General features: G+C 40.1%; 1 pseudogene across 1 annotated transcript in view; it reads left to right on the plus strand.

Moving 5' to 3' along the window:
- The window catches only part of LOC143684882 (nucleolin pseudogene), a 101,227-nt pseudogene that overhangs the window by 54,674 nt on the left and 29,685 nt on the right, over positions 1-16,868 (plus strand). Inside the window, exons 3-4 of the transcript XR_013176233.1 lie at positions 2,536-2,621; positions 4,089-4,116. The product of XR_013176233.1 is annotated as a nucleolin pseudogene (transcript). The remainder of the gene's footprint in view (positions 1-2,535; positions 2,622-4,088; positions 4,117-16,868) is intronic.

Raw genomic sequence — 16,868 nt, forward strand, 5'->3', positions numbered from 1 at the left:
ATAATTCTGCCTTTGAAGTTATTTTTCCTCCAATTCGCCTCTTTTCTGTCCCTTTAGTCGAGACTAGTAGCAGTTGCATTTATTCAGATCCTACTGCACTCTTGTTGGCTTTCTATGCAGTAGTCTCAAATCATGCCCATCAGACAAAAGGAGTTTCCACAAACCCCTCCTAAATAATTATATCTCCAATCCTGGCTTTCTCTGGAATGGCTGATTGGTTCCACATTTGGCCATATCCTCACATGGGGCACTAATCTCTGGGATCTCCCTTCCTGGAAGCCCAGAATTTTCAAGAACATTAATTTCTGCTTTCTTTGTATCCAAGAGTTCAGTTCTGTTGCATTTTGCTATAAGCTTCCAAGAGAAATCAGGCCGTACTTTCCACATTTAATTTGGAAATCTCTTCTGCTAAATATCCAAGTTCATGGCTTTTAAGATCTGCCTTCCAGCCAGAGTTACTAGTCAACTTTGCCAGATTATCTGACATTTTAAAACAAGGGTCACCTTCCTTCCAGTTTACAATAACACACACCTTATTTCTGTTTAGGGCCTCACCAGAGGTATCTTCAGAGTCCACATGTCTACTAGCAGTCTTTTCAAAGTATTCTAAGCATTCTCTTTCAAGCACCTTGCAACTCTTGCAGAATCTTCCCCTTCTCCATTTAAAAAGCCATTCCAAGGTGTTTGGTTTGATGGTTTGAAAGGATGTATGCATCATAGAAAAGCCATGTTTTAATCAAAATCCTATTTCGTAAAGGTACCCATTTCTTCTAATCCCTATTCAGTACTGTATGCTTGAAAATGTAATCAGATCATCTTCCTGGAGATGTGATTTAATCAAAAGTTGTTAAACTGGATTAGATGATGACATGCCTCCACCCATTCGGGTGGGTCTTTATTTTTGTTTACTGGAATCCTATAAAAGAGGAAACATTTTGGAGAATGGGGGAGATTTGGAAAGAGCAGAACAGAATGACACAGCCACGAGGAGCAGAGAGTCTACCAGCCAGCGACCTTTGGAGATGAAGAAGGAAAATGCCTTCCAGGGAGCTTCATGAATAGTAAGCCAGGAGAGAAAGCTAGTGGATGATGCTGTGTTTGCCACGTGCCTTTCTGGATGAGAGAGAAACCTTGACTGTGATCACCATGTGCCTTCTCACTTGAGAGAAACCCTGAACTACATTGGCCTTCTTGAACCAAGGTATCTTTCCCTGGATGCCTTAAACTGGACATTTCTATGGACTTCTTGTAATTGGGACATTTTCTCGGCCTTAGAACTATAAACTAGCCACTTACTAAATTCCCCTTTTTAAAAGCCATTCCATTTCTGATATATTGCATTCTGGCAGCTAGCAAACTAGAACATCTGGTATTTGCAAACTACAGCAGCACTCCACTTTTCCAATACCAAATCTGTTCTAGTTTTGTAAGTAACTGGACTAACTGAGGGCTGATGGGCTCCAAGCTCCAAGCTATCACAGAAAGTATGGCTTGTCTATAGTTTTGTATCAGAATTGGAAATCCTTGGTGAACCACCAATATTGGGGGAGGGAGAAACCTTGGAAATGATCACGGTTATTTGAAGCATGTCAAGGAGGAAACAAGGTGAAATAAGAGATTCCAAAGGTATAAAAGAGGAAAGGAGGACATGCCTTGACTTTCACACTGATCTTTTTCTAGAGTGATCTAGTCAGATAGTTTGAAAGCTGGAAATGACTTTGAGAACCTCTGCTTCTACAACCTTATTTTTAGATAACAAAATTGAGCCTCAGGGAAACTATTTGGTTACAGAACTGAGAAACTCCTGTTCTCAGGCTTGGGGACAAATTTATATTACTTAACATCACCTAATAAGTTCTCATTAGTTATTACTAAGGTATAGTTATAATAAAATGATGCTGTGATCCATATATATTGATAAAAATGAGCAGCAACATCATTACCATTATTTTTACTATGCATATGACAAGAAAACTCTAATATCCACCCTAAAAGATTTTAACAATCCCCTAAGACCCTGAAGAGCAGATTCTAAACCAAATTTCTAAACTAGCTTACTTCCTCACCCAGTTTCTGGCTCCAACTCTTAAGTATTTTTTGGTAGGAAATTATTATTGACCTTTTCAAAGGGGGTGTATTGATAGAGTATGCTTTTTTTTTTAACCACTTCATTGACTGTAGCCCAGGACTGGTGACCCTTTTTTGCAAGCAAGAGGCCATGATGGGAAGAGAGTGCCAGAAAACTGAATCCTTGGATTTCCCTAATCCCCGCTCTGTATTGGTGTTTGTGGTCAGCAGGGATCCTACCTCTTGATAGCGCTCCTGCTGTCAGTGGTGTCCTCCTCTCAAGGACTAATTCAGTTAGTGGTAGCTCCTGTCAGTTCCTGGTGACAGGGTCTTCCAGGGGCTGCTGCAGTTGTCAGCCACTGTCCCCAAGGTGAAGCAGCTCTGCCACAGCTCCTTCAGCAGTACAGCTCCTTCAGCAGTAAGGCAGCTCCTTCAGCAGTAAGGCAGTTCTCTACTATTTTTTAAAAGGTATTCCATGTTGCTGTCCCTTGCTGTGTTTTCCAACCTATGGTCTTCAGATCCCTGGAAAGTCAATGAATTACTGCCAAGAAGATGTGAGTAAATATCTACAAGATACAATTATCTACTATAAACTAAATAAATGATATTAACTGATATTTATTATGCTATGTGTCCCATACTATGCCAAATCTTTGTAGGCATTATCTCATTTAATCCTCTCAAAAAAATAGATTTTAAAATTTGGGGGAATTTATTGTAGCCATTTGTTATTTTGTCTTTTATTACATGTCTATACTGAAAGAACCTCAACTATGATATGATTGGTATGTGATATAGCATTTTTAAGAGCTTTTTCAAGAATCGTATTCAAAGAGGTCTCTAAATAGAAAAAAACAGCTCTGTACGTGAATGAAATGTCACATTTGTACCTGATTTTTAGCCTTAATCTCTATACCCCACCACTGATTGTCCCCTTGACTCAAATGAGAACTGAGGCATCTTTTAATTAAGGCCTTGAGTTACATCGAAATCATCAATCTTGATGCATATAAAATGAAATAAACATAATAACATGAAGTTACCTTAATGGCTGGTTATTTCATTCATTTGTTTATTCACACATATAATAAATTTTTATTGGTTCCTACTAGGTATGAGTTAGGAACTAGAAATACAGCCTGAGAAAAGAAATGGTCCTTGCCAGCTGTGAGCTAATGTGGTACCTAATTAGTCATTTCATCTATTAAATCCTTTATTTTTCTGGGTTTTTTTAAAAAATATTGATATTCTAGATACCCTCAAAAGGAATTTACTTAGCAAATGCAAAACCTAAGAAATATGGACAAGTTCAAATTTCTTTCTAAAGAATCATAGGTTCTGCCGGGCCTCAGTCTCTGAACCTTTGCTCCCATAGGACGTTAGATACCGTGGCCGTTAGCTAGACCTTAGAATCCAGACTGGCACCTGACTACATGGGTTCTCTGCTTCTGTACAAAGTGGGACATTAGAGGAAAAATATGAAGGAACATTTTCTTCTACTTTGACTATAAGGAAAACTATGATTAAAGTTTTGAGGGAAATATTATTTCAAGTATTCAGTTTAGAATCAAGAAACAGGTTAGTTGGAGGAATTTAAGGAACTTTTATCTTACTACCTGGGAATCAGCATCAAATCAGCTTGGCTGATATTCCCAGTAATATTATCTGCATCTATCAGTTAGGTTTGGCTACTGACCCTGGGTGTGAAGTTCATTGTGCATAAATGGTCAGGTACAGTGTGCTTATAAAACTGGAGACCTTCCTTGCCTTGGGGGATACTTCTTTCCCAAAGTCTGCATTTCTATACCTAATGTCTTGGCAATTCTGAAGCTCCACTCCATCAGGGAGATTTGCCTGTTGCCATGTGCTCAAAGCACTTCTCCTGAACCTTTATAAATAGGCTCTGCCTTCCTGCTAGGATCCCTGATTATGTAGTAGTGAATCCTCTGTCATTTGGCTTATACCTGCCATCTGGATGTTGCTTTGTCTTATAATAACCATGTTTTTTTTCCATCTACCAGCTAAGTCAAGAGGCTCAACAGGACTCAGGTAATAACCATTTTCATGTACTCAACAAATGTTTATTGAGTGCCAGATATTATTCTAGAATCTGTAAATATAAGAGTGAACAATATATTTTTAAAAACAAAACCTGGAGATTCCAATTTCAGGCCCTAATTCTATGTTCTCTTGTTCCACTGCTGTAGAAAAGAATCCTTCCCTTACAAAATACAGAGTTTTATATTTGTAAAAAGGGCATACAACCAAGGGTGAGCTCCTCAGGATAGCATAAACCTAAATGTCAAAATGAGTTGGAGGTTTACAAAGATGAAAAGAACAATGGACACAACTTTTAGTTTGTTTCAAAGAGAGGAACAAGGAGAGAGTCAAGTAGGCAGTAGCCTGTTGTTGAAAGATGACTCAGGAGAAACCATGCTGTGTTTCAACCTCAGTTTTACGACTGTCTTCTTACTGAGGAGAATTAGGGTAGGGAGAGTGGGTGAGGAGAGACACATTAGCAAGAGAAAATTACTCTAAATAGTCTCCCAATTCAGATAAATTGTATCCCAGTGTTTTATGAAAAATATTCAAATAAAATTGCTGCCCCCAACTGTAAAGAATGATAACCATAGAGAATGACTGAGATGCCAGAAAACTGGAGAAGGATAAATAATATCCCTATTTTTAAAAAGTGGAAATAGGGATATTTTGCAGAGTTAACACCAGCTAATTGACGTTGAATTTTAGAGTGGGTTTGGAAGGTTCTGTGCCAGGAGTGGGCAAACTGTGTCTCACAGGTCAAGTTGGGCCCATCGTTTATTTATTGTTATTGTTATTATTATTATTTTGGGTGCATGGTCCTGGAATCAAACCTGGGTATCCTGCATGGAAGGTGAGCATTCTACCACTGAATCACCTGTGTACCCTCCCATCAATTATTTTTGTAAATAAAGTTTTTATTGAAATATAGCTATTCACTTACATATTGTCTATGGCTACTGTGGCAGTACAACAGTAGTATATATATATTCCAAAAAACAGTAATTTTTATGAAAGGAGTATGCCCAGAATGGGTAAAGATCTCTAAAGAGTGGCAATTTACTAACCTGAAAAAGGTGAGACACAGGCTGAGTATTGAATAATGAGCAAGAATTAGTTTGATGATGAAGGAAGATGTCCCAAGCAGAGAAATCTGCATCAGCAGTGGCAGAAGGCACAAGGCAGCATGTTTAATGGGAGAACAAACCCCAAAGTGATGTCCTCATAAAGTGCAAAGTGTGAAGTAGAAGGAGATATGGGTTGAGGCCAGGTGCAGGGAAGGATTTTTTTTTCCAAGTTACTGGGCTTAGGCCTTATTATAGAATTGAAAGGAGACCCACTGAATTATTTTCATTGCTGGATTGAAATTGTCAGATTTGCAAATTAAATTGGCCTTTTGGCTATAATGTGAGTCAGAACAGAAAATGTAGAGCTCAATTCAGGGGTTTTTGATAGAATATAATCAATACCTGAATTAGGGTAGTGGGGGTATGGGTTATGAGGAGAAATAGATTTGAGAAACTTAAGATATAAGATAGGCAGAATTTAGGGACTGATTAGATTTGATGAGAGTATGATTAAATCTAGAATAACTCATCTATTTCTTGCATGTACCTAAATAAATTATGTTACAGTAGCTGATAAGGGGAAATCAGAAGGAGAACAAGATTGGACTTGGAAGGGATGGTGAATTCAGTTCTGAACACCCTGATATGAGGAACCTGTAATTCATTTAATAGGAGATTTCCAGCTGGCAGTTATATATATGATCCTGATGTTTAGTGGGAAGATGGGGCTAGAAAGCCATTGGTATATAGTTAGCAATTTCAAAAATAAGTAGACAAAGATCTAATTTTAAGAGCCAGTACCATAAAACTCTTAGAAGTAAATATAGGAAAACATCTTTAAGACCTATTAATAGAAGGTAGCTACTTAGGCCTTATACCCAAAGTATAAGCGATGAAAGCAAAAATAGATCAATGAGAACTCTTCAAAATCAAAGTCCTTCTGTGCCTCACAGGACTTTGTCAAAGAGGTGAAGAGGCAGCCAACCAATGGGAGAAAATATTTGGAAACCAGATATCTGATAAGGGTTTGATATCTAATATATATATATAGAAATCATACAAAGAACAAAAAAAACACTTATAAAATGGGCAGAAGATTTGAATAGAGAAAATACAAAAAAACTAAAAAGCATATGAAAAGATGTTCATCTTCAGTACTTCTAAGGAAAATGTAAATCAAAGCAACGATGAGAAATCATTTCACACCTAAAAGAATGGCTGCCATTAAACAGGGAACTATAAATGTTGGAGAGGATGTGAAGAAATTGGAAGATTTATTCACTGCCGGTGGGAATATATAATGGTACAGGTGCTGTAGAAGACAGTTTGGTGATTCCTCAGAAAATGGAAGATTGAATTGTCTATGGTCAAGCAATACCGTTACTTCATGTATACCCAGAAGAGCTGAAAGCAATGTCATGAACAGATATTTGCACACTGATGTCATTAGTAGCATTATTTACAATTGCCAAAAGGTGGAAACAGTCCAAGTGCCCATCAAAAGATGAGTGGATAGCCAAAATGTGGTATGTATATATATATATATACAAATATATGATGAAATATTATGCAGCAATAAGAAGACATGCGGGCCTGAATCATGGATGAAGCTTGAGGACATAATGCTGAGTGAAATAAACCAGCGATAAATGTTTTTTTTTTATTAATTAAAGAAAAAAAAGAAATTAACACAACATTTAGAAATCATTCCATTCTACATATGCAATCAGTAATTCTTAACATCATCACATAGATGCATGATCATCATTTCTTAGTACATTGCATAGATTTAGGAAAAGAACTAGCAAAACAACAGAAAAAGATATAGAATCTTAATATAGAGAAAAAATAAAAATAATAATAATAGTAAAAAAAAAGACACAAACAAACAGACAAACCAAAAAAAACCTATAGCTCAGATGCAGCTTCATTCAGTGTTTTAACATGATTAGTTTACAATTAGGTATTATTGTGCTGTCCATTTTTGAGTTTTTGTATCTAGTCCTGTTGCATAGTCTGTATCCCTTCAGTTCCAATTACCCATTATCTTACCCTGTTTCTAAGTCCTGTTGGTCTCTGTTACCAATGACATATTCCAAGTTTATTCTCGAATGCCCATTCACATCAGTGGGACCATAGAGTATTTGTCCTTTAGTTTTTGGCTAGACTCACTCAGCATAATGTTCTCTAGGTCCATCCATGTTATTACATGCTTCATAAGTTTATTCTGTCTTAAAGCTGCATAATATTCCATCGTATGTATATACCACAGTTTGTTTAGCCACTCTTCTGTTGATGGACATTTTGGCTGTTTCCATCTCTTTGCAATTGTAAATAACGCTGCTATAAACATTGGTGTGCAAATGTCCGTTTGTGTCTTTACCCTTAAGTCCTTTGAGTAGATTCCCAGCAATGGTATTGCTGGGTCGTATGGCAATTCTATATTCAGCTTTTTGAGGAACCGCCAAACTGCCTTCCACAGTGGTTGCACCATTTGACATTCCCACCAACAGTGGATAAGTGTGCCTCTTTCTCCGCATCCTCTCCAGCACTTGTCATTTTCTGTTTTGTTGATAATGGCCATTCTGGTGGGTGTGAGATGATATCTCATTGTGGTTTTGATTTGCATTTCTCTAATGGCCAGGGACATTGAGCATCTCTTCATGTGCCTTTTGGCCATTTGTATTTCCTCTTCTGGTAGGTGTCTGTTCAAGTCTTTTTCCCATTTTGTAATTGGGTTGGCTGTCTTTTTGTTGTTGAGTTGGACAATCTCTTTTTAAATTCTGGATACTAGACCTTTATCTGATATGTCGTTTCCAAATATTGTCTCCCATTGTGTAGGCTGTCTTTCTACTTTCTTTTTGAAGTTCTTTGATGCACAAAAGTGTTTAATTTTGAGGAGCTCCCATTTATTTATTTCTTTCTTCAGTGCTCTTGCTTTAGGTTTAAGGTCCATAAAACTGCCTCCAATTGTAAGTTTCATAAGATATCTCCCTACATTTTCCTCTAACTGTTTTATGGTCTTAGACCTAATGTTTAGATCTTTGATCCATTTTGAGTTAACTTTTGTATAGGGTGTGAGATACGGGTCTTCCTTCATTCTTTTGCATATGGATATCCAGTTCTCTAGGCACCATTTATTGAAGAGACTGTTCTGTCCCAGGTGAGTTGGCTTGACTGCCTTTTCAAAGATCAAATGTCCATACATGAGAGGGTCTATGTCTGAGCACTCTATTCGATTCCATTGGTCAATATATCTATCTTTATGCCAATACCATGCTGTTTTGACCACTGTGGCTTCATAATATGCCTTAAAGTCAGGCAGCGTGAGACCTCCAGCTTTGTTTTTTTTCCTCAAGATGGTTTTAGCAATTCGGGGCACCCTGCCCTTCCAGATAAATTTGCTTATTGGTTTTTCTATTTCTGAAAAATAAGTGGTTGGGATTTTGATTGGTATTGCATTGAATCTGTAAATCAATTTAGGTAGGATTGACATCTTAACTATATTTAGTCTTCCAATCCATGAACACGGTATGCCCTTCCATCTATTTAGGTCTTCTGTGGTTTCTTTTAACAGTTTTTTGTAGTTTTCTTTATATAGGTGTTTTGTCTCTTTAGTTAAATTTATTCCTAGGTATTTTATCCTTTTAGTTGCAATTGTAAATGGGATTCGTTTCTTGATTTCCCCCTCAGCTTGTTCATTACTAGTGTATAGAAATGCTACAGATTTTTGAATGTTGATCTTGTAACCTGCTACTTTGCTGTACTCATTTATTAGCTCTAGTAGTTTTGTTGTGGTTTTTTCCGGGATTTTGACGTATAGTATCATATCGTCTGCAAACAGTGATAGTTTTACTTCTTCCTTTCCAATTTTGATGCCTTGTATTTCTTTTTCTTGTCTAATTTCTCTGGCTAGAACCTCCAACACAATGTTGAATAATAGTGGTGATAGTGGACATCCTTGTCTTGTTCCTGATCTTAGGGGGAAAGTTTTCAGTTTTTCCCCATTGAGGATGATATTAGCTGTGGGTTTTTCATATATTCCCTCTATCATTTTAAGGAAGTTCCCTTGTATTCGTATCTTTTGAAGTGTTTTCAACAGGAAAGGATGTTGAATCTTGTCAAATGCCTTCTCTGCATCAATTGAGATGATCATGTGATTTTTCTGCTTTGATTTGTTGATATGGTGTATTACATTAATTGATTTTCTTATGTTGAACCATCCTTGCATACCTGGGATGAATCCTACTTGGTCATGATGTATAATTCTTTTAATGTGTTGTTGGATATGATTTGCTAGAATTTTGTTGAGGATTTTGGCATCTATATTCATTAGAGAGATTGGTCTGTAGTTTTCTTTTTTTGTAATATCTTTGCCTGGTTTTGGTATGAGGGTGATGTTGGCTTCATAGAATGAATTAGGTAGCTTTCCCTCCGCTTCAATTTTTTTGAAGAGTTTGAGGAGAGTTGGTACTAATTCTTTCTGGAATGTTTGATAGAATTCACATGTGAAGCCGTCTGGTCCTGGACTTTTCTTTTTAGGAAGCTTTTGAATGACTGATTCAATTTCTTTACTTGTGATTGGTTTGTTGAGGTCATCTATTTCTTCTTGAGTCAAAGTTGGTTGTTCATGCCTTTCCAGGAACCCGTTCATTTCATTTAAATTGTTGTATTTATTAACGTAAAGTTGTTCACAGTATCCTGTTATTACCTCCTTTATTTCTGTGAGGTCAGTGGTTATGTCTCCTCTTCCATTTCTGATCTTATTTATTTGCATCCTCTCTCTTCTTCTTTTTGTCAATCTTGCTAAGGGCCCATCAATCTTATTGATTTTCTCATAGAACCAACTTCTGGTCTTATTGATTTTCTCTATTGTTTTCATGTTTTCAATTTCATTTATTTCTGCTCTGATCTTTGTTATTTCTTTCCTTTTGCTTGCTTTGGGGTTAGTTTGCTGTTCTTTCTCCAGTTCTTCCAAGTGGACAGTTAATTCCTGCATTTTTGCCTTTTCTTCTTTTCTGATATAGGTATTTAGGGCAATAAATTTCCCTCTTAGCACTGCCTTTGCTGCGTCTCATATGTTTTGATATGTTGTGTTTTCATTTTCATTTGCCTCGAGGTATTTACTAATTTCTCTTGCAATTTCTTCTTTGACCCACTCGTTATTTAAGAGTGTGTTGTTGAGCCTCCACGTATTTGTGAATTTTCTGGCACTCCGCCTATTATTGATTTCCAACTTCATTCCTTTATGATCCAAGAAAGTGTTGTGTATGATTTCAATCTTTTGAAATTTGTTAAGACTTGCTTTGTGACCCATGGATCATATCTTTGAGAATGATCCATGAGCACTTGAGAAAATGGTGTATCCTGCTGTTGTGGGATGTAATGTCCTATAAATGTCTGTTAAGTCTAGCTCATTTTTAGTAATATTCAGATTCTCTATTTCTTTATTGATCCTCTGTCTAGATGTTCTGTCCATTGATGAGAGTGGTGAATTGAAGTCTCCAACTATTATGGTATATGTGTCTATTTCCCTTTTCAGTGTTTGCAGTGTATTCCTCACGTATTTAGGGGCATTCCAGTTCAGTGCATAAATATTTATGATTGTTATGTCTTCTTGTTTAATTGTTCCTTTTATTAGTAGATAGTGTCCTTCTTTGTCTCTTTTAACTGTTTTACATTTGAAGTCTAATTTGTTGGATATTAGTATAGCCACTCCTGCTCTTTTCTGGTTGTTATTTGCATGAAATATCTTTTCCCAACCTTTCACTTTCAACCTATGTTTATCTTTGGGTCTAAGATGTGTTTCCTGTAGACAGCATATAGAAGGATCCTGTTTTTAATCCATTCTGCCAGTCTGTGTCTTTTGATTGGGGAATTCAGTCCATTAACACTTAGTGTTATTACTGTTTGGATAATATTTTCCTCTACCATTTTGCCTTTTGTATTATATATATCATATCTGACTTTCCTTCTTTCTACACTTTTCTCCATGTCTCTCTCTTCTGTCTTTTTGTATCTGACTCTAGTGCTTCTTTTAGTATTTCTTGCAGAGCTGGTCTCTTGGTCACAAATTCTCTTAGTGACTTTTTGTCTGAGAATGTTTTAATTTCTCCCTCATTTTTGAAGGACAATTTTGCTGGATATAGGAGTCTTGGCTGGCAGTTTTTCTCTTTTAGTAACTTAAATATATCATCCCACTGTCTTCTAGCTTCCATGGTTTCTGCTGAGAAATCTACACATAGTCTTATTGGGTTTCCCTTGTATGTGACGGATTGTTTTTCTCTCGCTGCCTTCAAGATCCTCTCTTTCTCTTTGACCTCTGACATTCTAACTAGTAAGTGTCTTGGGGAACGCCTATTTGTGTCTAATCTCTTTGGGGTGCGCTGCACTTCTTGGATCTGTAATTTTAGGTCTTTCATAAGAGTTGGGAAATTTTCAGTGATAATTTCTTCCATTAGTTTTTCTCCTCCTTTTTCCTTCTCTTCTCCTTCTGGGACACCCACAACACGTATATTTGTGTGGTTCCTATTGTCCTTGAGTTCCCTGATACCCTGTTCAAATTTTTCCATTCTTTTCCCGATAGTTTCTGTTTCTTTTTGGACTTCAAATGTTCCATCCTCCAATTCACTAATTCTATCTTCTGTCTCTTTAAATCTATCATTGTAGGTATCCATTGTTTTTTCCATCTTTTCTAGTTTATCCTTCACTTCCATAAGCTTTGTGATTTGTTTTTTCAGTTTTTCTATTTCTTCTTTTTGTTCAGCCCATGTCTTCTTCATGTCCTCCCTCAATTTATCGATTTGGCTTTTGAAGAGGTTTTCCATTTCTGTTCGTATATTCAGCATTAGTTGTCTCAGCTCCTGTATCTCATTTGAGCTATTGGTTTGTTCCTTTGACTGGGCCATATTTTCAATTTTCTGAGCGTGATCCGTTATCTTCTGCTGGTGTCTGGGCATTTAGTCAGATTTCCTTGGGTGTTGCACCCAACAGGTTGAAAGATGTTTCTGTGAAATCTCTGGGTTCTATTTTTCTTATCCTGCTAGTAGGTGGCGCTCGTGGCACACGTGTGTCTGCGGGACCCACCAGTAAAAGGTGCTGTGTGTCCTTTAACTTTGGAAAACTCTCGCCGTGGGGTTGGTTTGCCAGCCAAAGCGGCTTGGAAGAGTGCCAGCCGTCCCAGGGATCTGAACGCGGGGAGGGTCGCTGGCCACCACAGCCCGGGAGAGCGCCCGTCCGAATTTTCTAGTCGGCCCGGGGTGCCAAGCATGGCGGGAGGGCGCCAGCCGCCGCAGCCCGGGAGAGTGCACCGTTTCCAACCAGACCGGGGATTCACGTGTTTGGAAGGGACCCCCCTGGTCACCATTCTCCGCGGTCTGGGGATTTCCGATCCAATTCTCTCAGTTGGTCCGGGGGGCCTCGCGTGGTGGGGGCGCCAGCTGCCACGGCTTGAGGGGACTGCCTGCCCCATTCTGCCAGCTGGCGCGGGAAGGAGGAAGGGAGGGAGACCGGCCGCTTGCCGTCCTGCCCGGGAGAGCCCGCGCCCCTCGGCGATCTCACCGGAGCTGGTTCTCCCAGACAGTCAGCCATTCCAGGATGGGGTACGCTGTCTTTTTTATCTCTGTCGTGGCTCTGGGAGCTGTTCTGTATCGTTTCTACTCCCCTAGTAGCTGTTCTGGAGGAGGAAAGGTGAAGGTGGCAAGGCTGTCGAGGACGGTGGCGGAGGAGCCGGTGAAGGCGGAAGAGGTCACAGTGGTGGTTGGAGAGCCGCTGGAGTAGGAGGAGAAAGGGACGGATAAGATGGCGGATGGAGTTCCGCCGGAGCAGAAGGGGAAAGAGAAGGGCAAGATGGCGGCCGGAGTACCGCCAGTGGAGAAAGAGGAAGAGGAGGGCTAGATGGCGGCGGAAGCGCCAATGGAGAAGGGGGAAGAGGAGGGCTAGATGGCGGCGGGAGCGCCGGCGGAGAAAAAGGAAGAGGAGGGCTAGATGGCGGCGGGAGCACTGGCGGAGAAGGGGGAAGAGGAAGGCTAGATGGCGGCAGGAGCGCTGGCGGAGAAAGAGGAAGAGGAGGGCTAGATGGCGGCGGGAGTGCCGGCCGAGAAGGGGGAAGAGGTAGGCTAGATAGCGGCGGGAGCGCGGGCGGAGAAAGAGGAATAAAAGGGCTGGATGGCGGCGGGAGCGCCGCCGGCGGAGAAGGGGGTAAAAGAAGGCTAGATGGCGGCGGGAGCGCCAGCAGAGAAAGAGGAAGAGGAGGGCTGGATGGCTGCGGGAGCCCTGCCAGCGGAGATAGAGGAAGAGGAGGGCTAGATGGTGGTGGGAGCGCCGGCGGAGAAGGGGGAAGAGGAGGGCTGGATGGCGGCGGGAGCGCTGGCGGAGAAGGGGGATGAGGAGGGCTGGATGGCGGCGGGAGCGCCACTGGCGGAGAAAGAGGAAGAGGAGGGCTGGATGGCGGTGGGAGCGCCAGCAGAGAAGGGGGAAGAGGAGGGCCAGACGGCGGCAGGAGGGCGGGGGGAGAAAGAGCTTTCTTTGTGATTTTATTTATACCCCTAGCCCTCCTCCCTCTATCATTCTCACGTTCAGCTTCATTCAGTGTTTTAACATAATTGTATTACAGTTAGGTAGTATTGTGCTGACCATTTCTGAGTTTTTATATTCAGTCCTGTTGCACAATCTGTTTCCCTTCAGTTCCAGTTACCAAATATCTTACCCTGTTTCTATCTCCTGATGGTCTCTCTTACCAACGAAATATTCCAAGTTTATTCACTAATGTCAGTTCATATTAGTGAGACCATACAGTATTTGTCCTTTTGTTTTTGGCTAATCTCACTCAGCATAATGTTTTTAAGGTCCATCCGTGTTGTTATATACTTCATAACTTTATTCTGTCTTAAAGCTGCATAATATTCCATCATATGTATATGCCATAGTTTGTTTAGCCACCTGTCTGTTGATGGACATTGTGGCTGTTTCCATCTCTTGGTAATTGTAAATAATGCTGCTATAGACATTGGTATGCAAATGTCCATTTGTGTCCTTGCCTTCATGTCCTTTGAGTAGAGATAGCATATAGATGTGTCCTGTTTTTAAATCCATTCTGCCAGTCTATGTCTTTTGATTGGGGAGTTTAATCCATTAACATTTAGTGTTATTACTGCATGGGAAGTACTTTCTTCTACCATTTTGCCTTTTGGATTTTAAATGTCATATCTAATTTTCCTTCTTTTTACCTTTACTCATAGTCTTCCTTTCTACACTCTTCTCCACACCTCGTCTTTTCACATCTGTCTGTAGTGCTCCCTTTATTATTTCTTGCAGAGCTGGTCTCTTGGTCACAAATTCTCTCAGTGACTTTTTGTCTGAAAATGTTTTAAATTCTCCCTCATTTTTGAAGGACAATTTTGTTGGATATAGAATTCTTGGTTGGCAGTTTTTCTTTTTTAATAATTTGAATGTGTCATCCCACTGTCTTCTTGCCTCCGTAGTTTCTGCTGAGAAATCTATGCAGTCTTATTGGGCTTCCCTTGTATGTGATGGATTGCTTTTCTCTTGCTGCTTTCAAGATTCTCTCTTTCTCTTTGACCTCTTACATTCTGATTAGTAAATGTCTTGGAGTACGTCTATTTGAATCTATTCTCTTTGGGGTACGCTGCACTTCTTGGATCTGTAATTTTGAGTCTTTCATAAGAGTTGGGAAATTTTCAGTGATAATGTCCTCCATTAGTTTTTCTCCTCCTTTTCCCTTCTCTTGTCCTTTGGGACACCCACAACAACGTATATTCATGTGCTTCAATTGTCATTCAATTCCCTGAGTCCCTGCTCATATTTTTCCATTATTTTGTTTTTCTTGTCAGATTTCAGATGTTCCATCCTCCAGTTCACTAATCCTATGTTCTGCCCCTCGAAATCTACCATTGTAGGTTTCCATTGTTTTTTTTTTTCATCTCTTCTACCATGCCTTTCATTCCCATAAGTTCTGTGATTTGTTTTTTCACACTTTCCATTTCTTCTTTTTGTTCATTCCTTGCCTTCTTTATATCCTCCCTCAATTCATTCATTTGGTTTTTGATGAGGTTTTCCATGTTTGTTCATATATTCTGAGTTAATTGTTTCAGCTCCTGTATCTCATTGGAGTTGTTGGTTTGTTCCTTTGACTGGGCCATATCTTCAATTTTCCTAGTGTGGTTTGTTATTTTTTGCCTGGCTTCTAGGCATTTAATTACCTTAATTTATTTATTCTGGAGATTGCTTTCACTTCTTTTACCTAGGGTTTTCTTGCTGGATGAATTTGTTGTCTATCTGTTCTTTGACATTCAGTTCAGCTTTTTCTGGACCTCTAGCTTAAGTTTTGTTTAACAGAGGAGAATTTTTCAGTTCTTGTTTTCTTGTTTCTTGCCCTGCTTGTATGGTGCCTTCCCCTGCCCCACCCTTAGGAGGGTCTACTTAGGTATTATAGACCCCAGCCGGATTTTCCCAGACCAAACTGGCCTCCTATCAGGAGGAAAGAGTCACCTGCATCAGTTTTCCCTGAGGGTGAGACCCAGCAGGTTGAAAGACTTTCCTGTGAAGTCTCTGGACTCTGTTTTTCTTATCCTTCCCAGTATGTGGTGCTTATCTGCCTGCAGGTCCCACCAGCATAAGATGATGTGCTACCTTTAACTTAGGCAGACTCTCCCTGATGGGGGCATGGTGGAGACAGAGGAGAGGTTGTAGGCTGGTTTTAATGGCTTCAAATTACCAAGCCCTGGGATCTGAATTCCTTGAAGGAGGGATTCCACCTGAGTTGGGATTCACCCCTCCCCTGGGGAAGGCACGGGCTCCAGACAAGCCCTCAAACGAGCTTGTTTCTGCTTATGCCTGTGGCAGTCACAGCCTGAGAAGCACTGCTGCTGTATCCAAAGGCAGTCAAGCCTCTGTAGAAACACAGCCACAGAAACCTTTGTTTCTTTTTCTATTTCCTTTTTTCATCAGCCCTGCCCCCTTGGCACTGGGGCAAAAATGAGTGACCTCCGCTTTGACCAGGTTCACCTGAGCTGGGGGCCTACTTTTAGTAGTTAGCATTTGTTAATTAATTCCACAATTGGTATTTGGTTGGGCTCAGCCCCTGCTGCTGGTAAAGTCTCTTTCCTTTCCCTTCTGGGAAGCAGCCTGTGGGAGAGGGGCGCCGGCTCCCACAGCTTGGGGAACTCACGGTTCTGGGGGGACTTGCAGCTGGTCCAGCTGGTCCAGACTGGGGTACACTGTGTGTCCAGTTACTGACATGGCCCCAGGAGCTGTTCTGCCGTGTTTCTGGTTATTTAATAGTTGTTCTGGAGAATGAACTGGTACGTCTAGCCAAGCTGCCATCTTGGTTGACCTCCTCACATTCCTCTGTATGCTCTTCTACTGTCTTCTTGATGTCCTTTATGTCATTAGCCATCCCACTTATTTTATTATGTAGAGTTATATGGACATTTTTGATTAGTTGTTCCAGCATCTGTGTCTCCTCTGGTGTTTTAATTTGGTCATTAGATTGGGCTATATCTGTCTGCATTGTGATATGCTTAGTGATTTTCTGTTGTTTTCGTCACATGTAAATATCTCAATTGATTTGCTTTGGGAGTTGATTTCCTTCAGTAGTCTAAAGCAAACACAGTTGTGGTGTGGATGTGGAGCAGGATGCAGGGTATGGAGTGGGACATGACAGGGCAGTGATGC

The sequence above is a fragment of the Tamandua tetradactyla genome, chromosome 5 (genome assembly GCF_023851605.1).
Source record: "Tamandua tetradactyla isolate mTamTet1 chromosome 5, mTamTet1.pri, whole genome shotgun sequence".
NCBI lineage: Eukaryota > Metazoa > Chordata > Mammalia > Pilosa > Myrmecophagidae > Tamandua > Tamandua tetradactyla.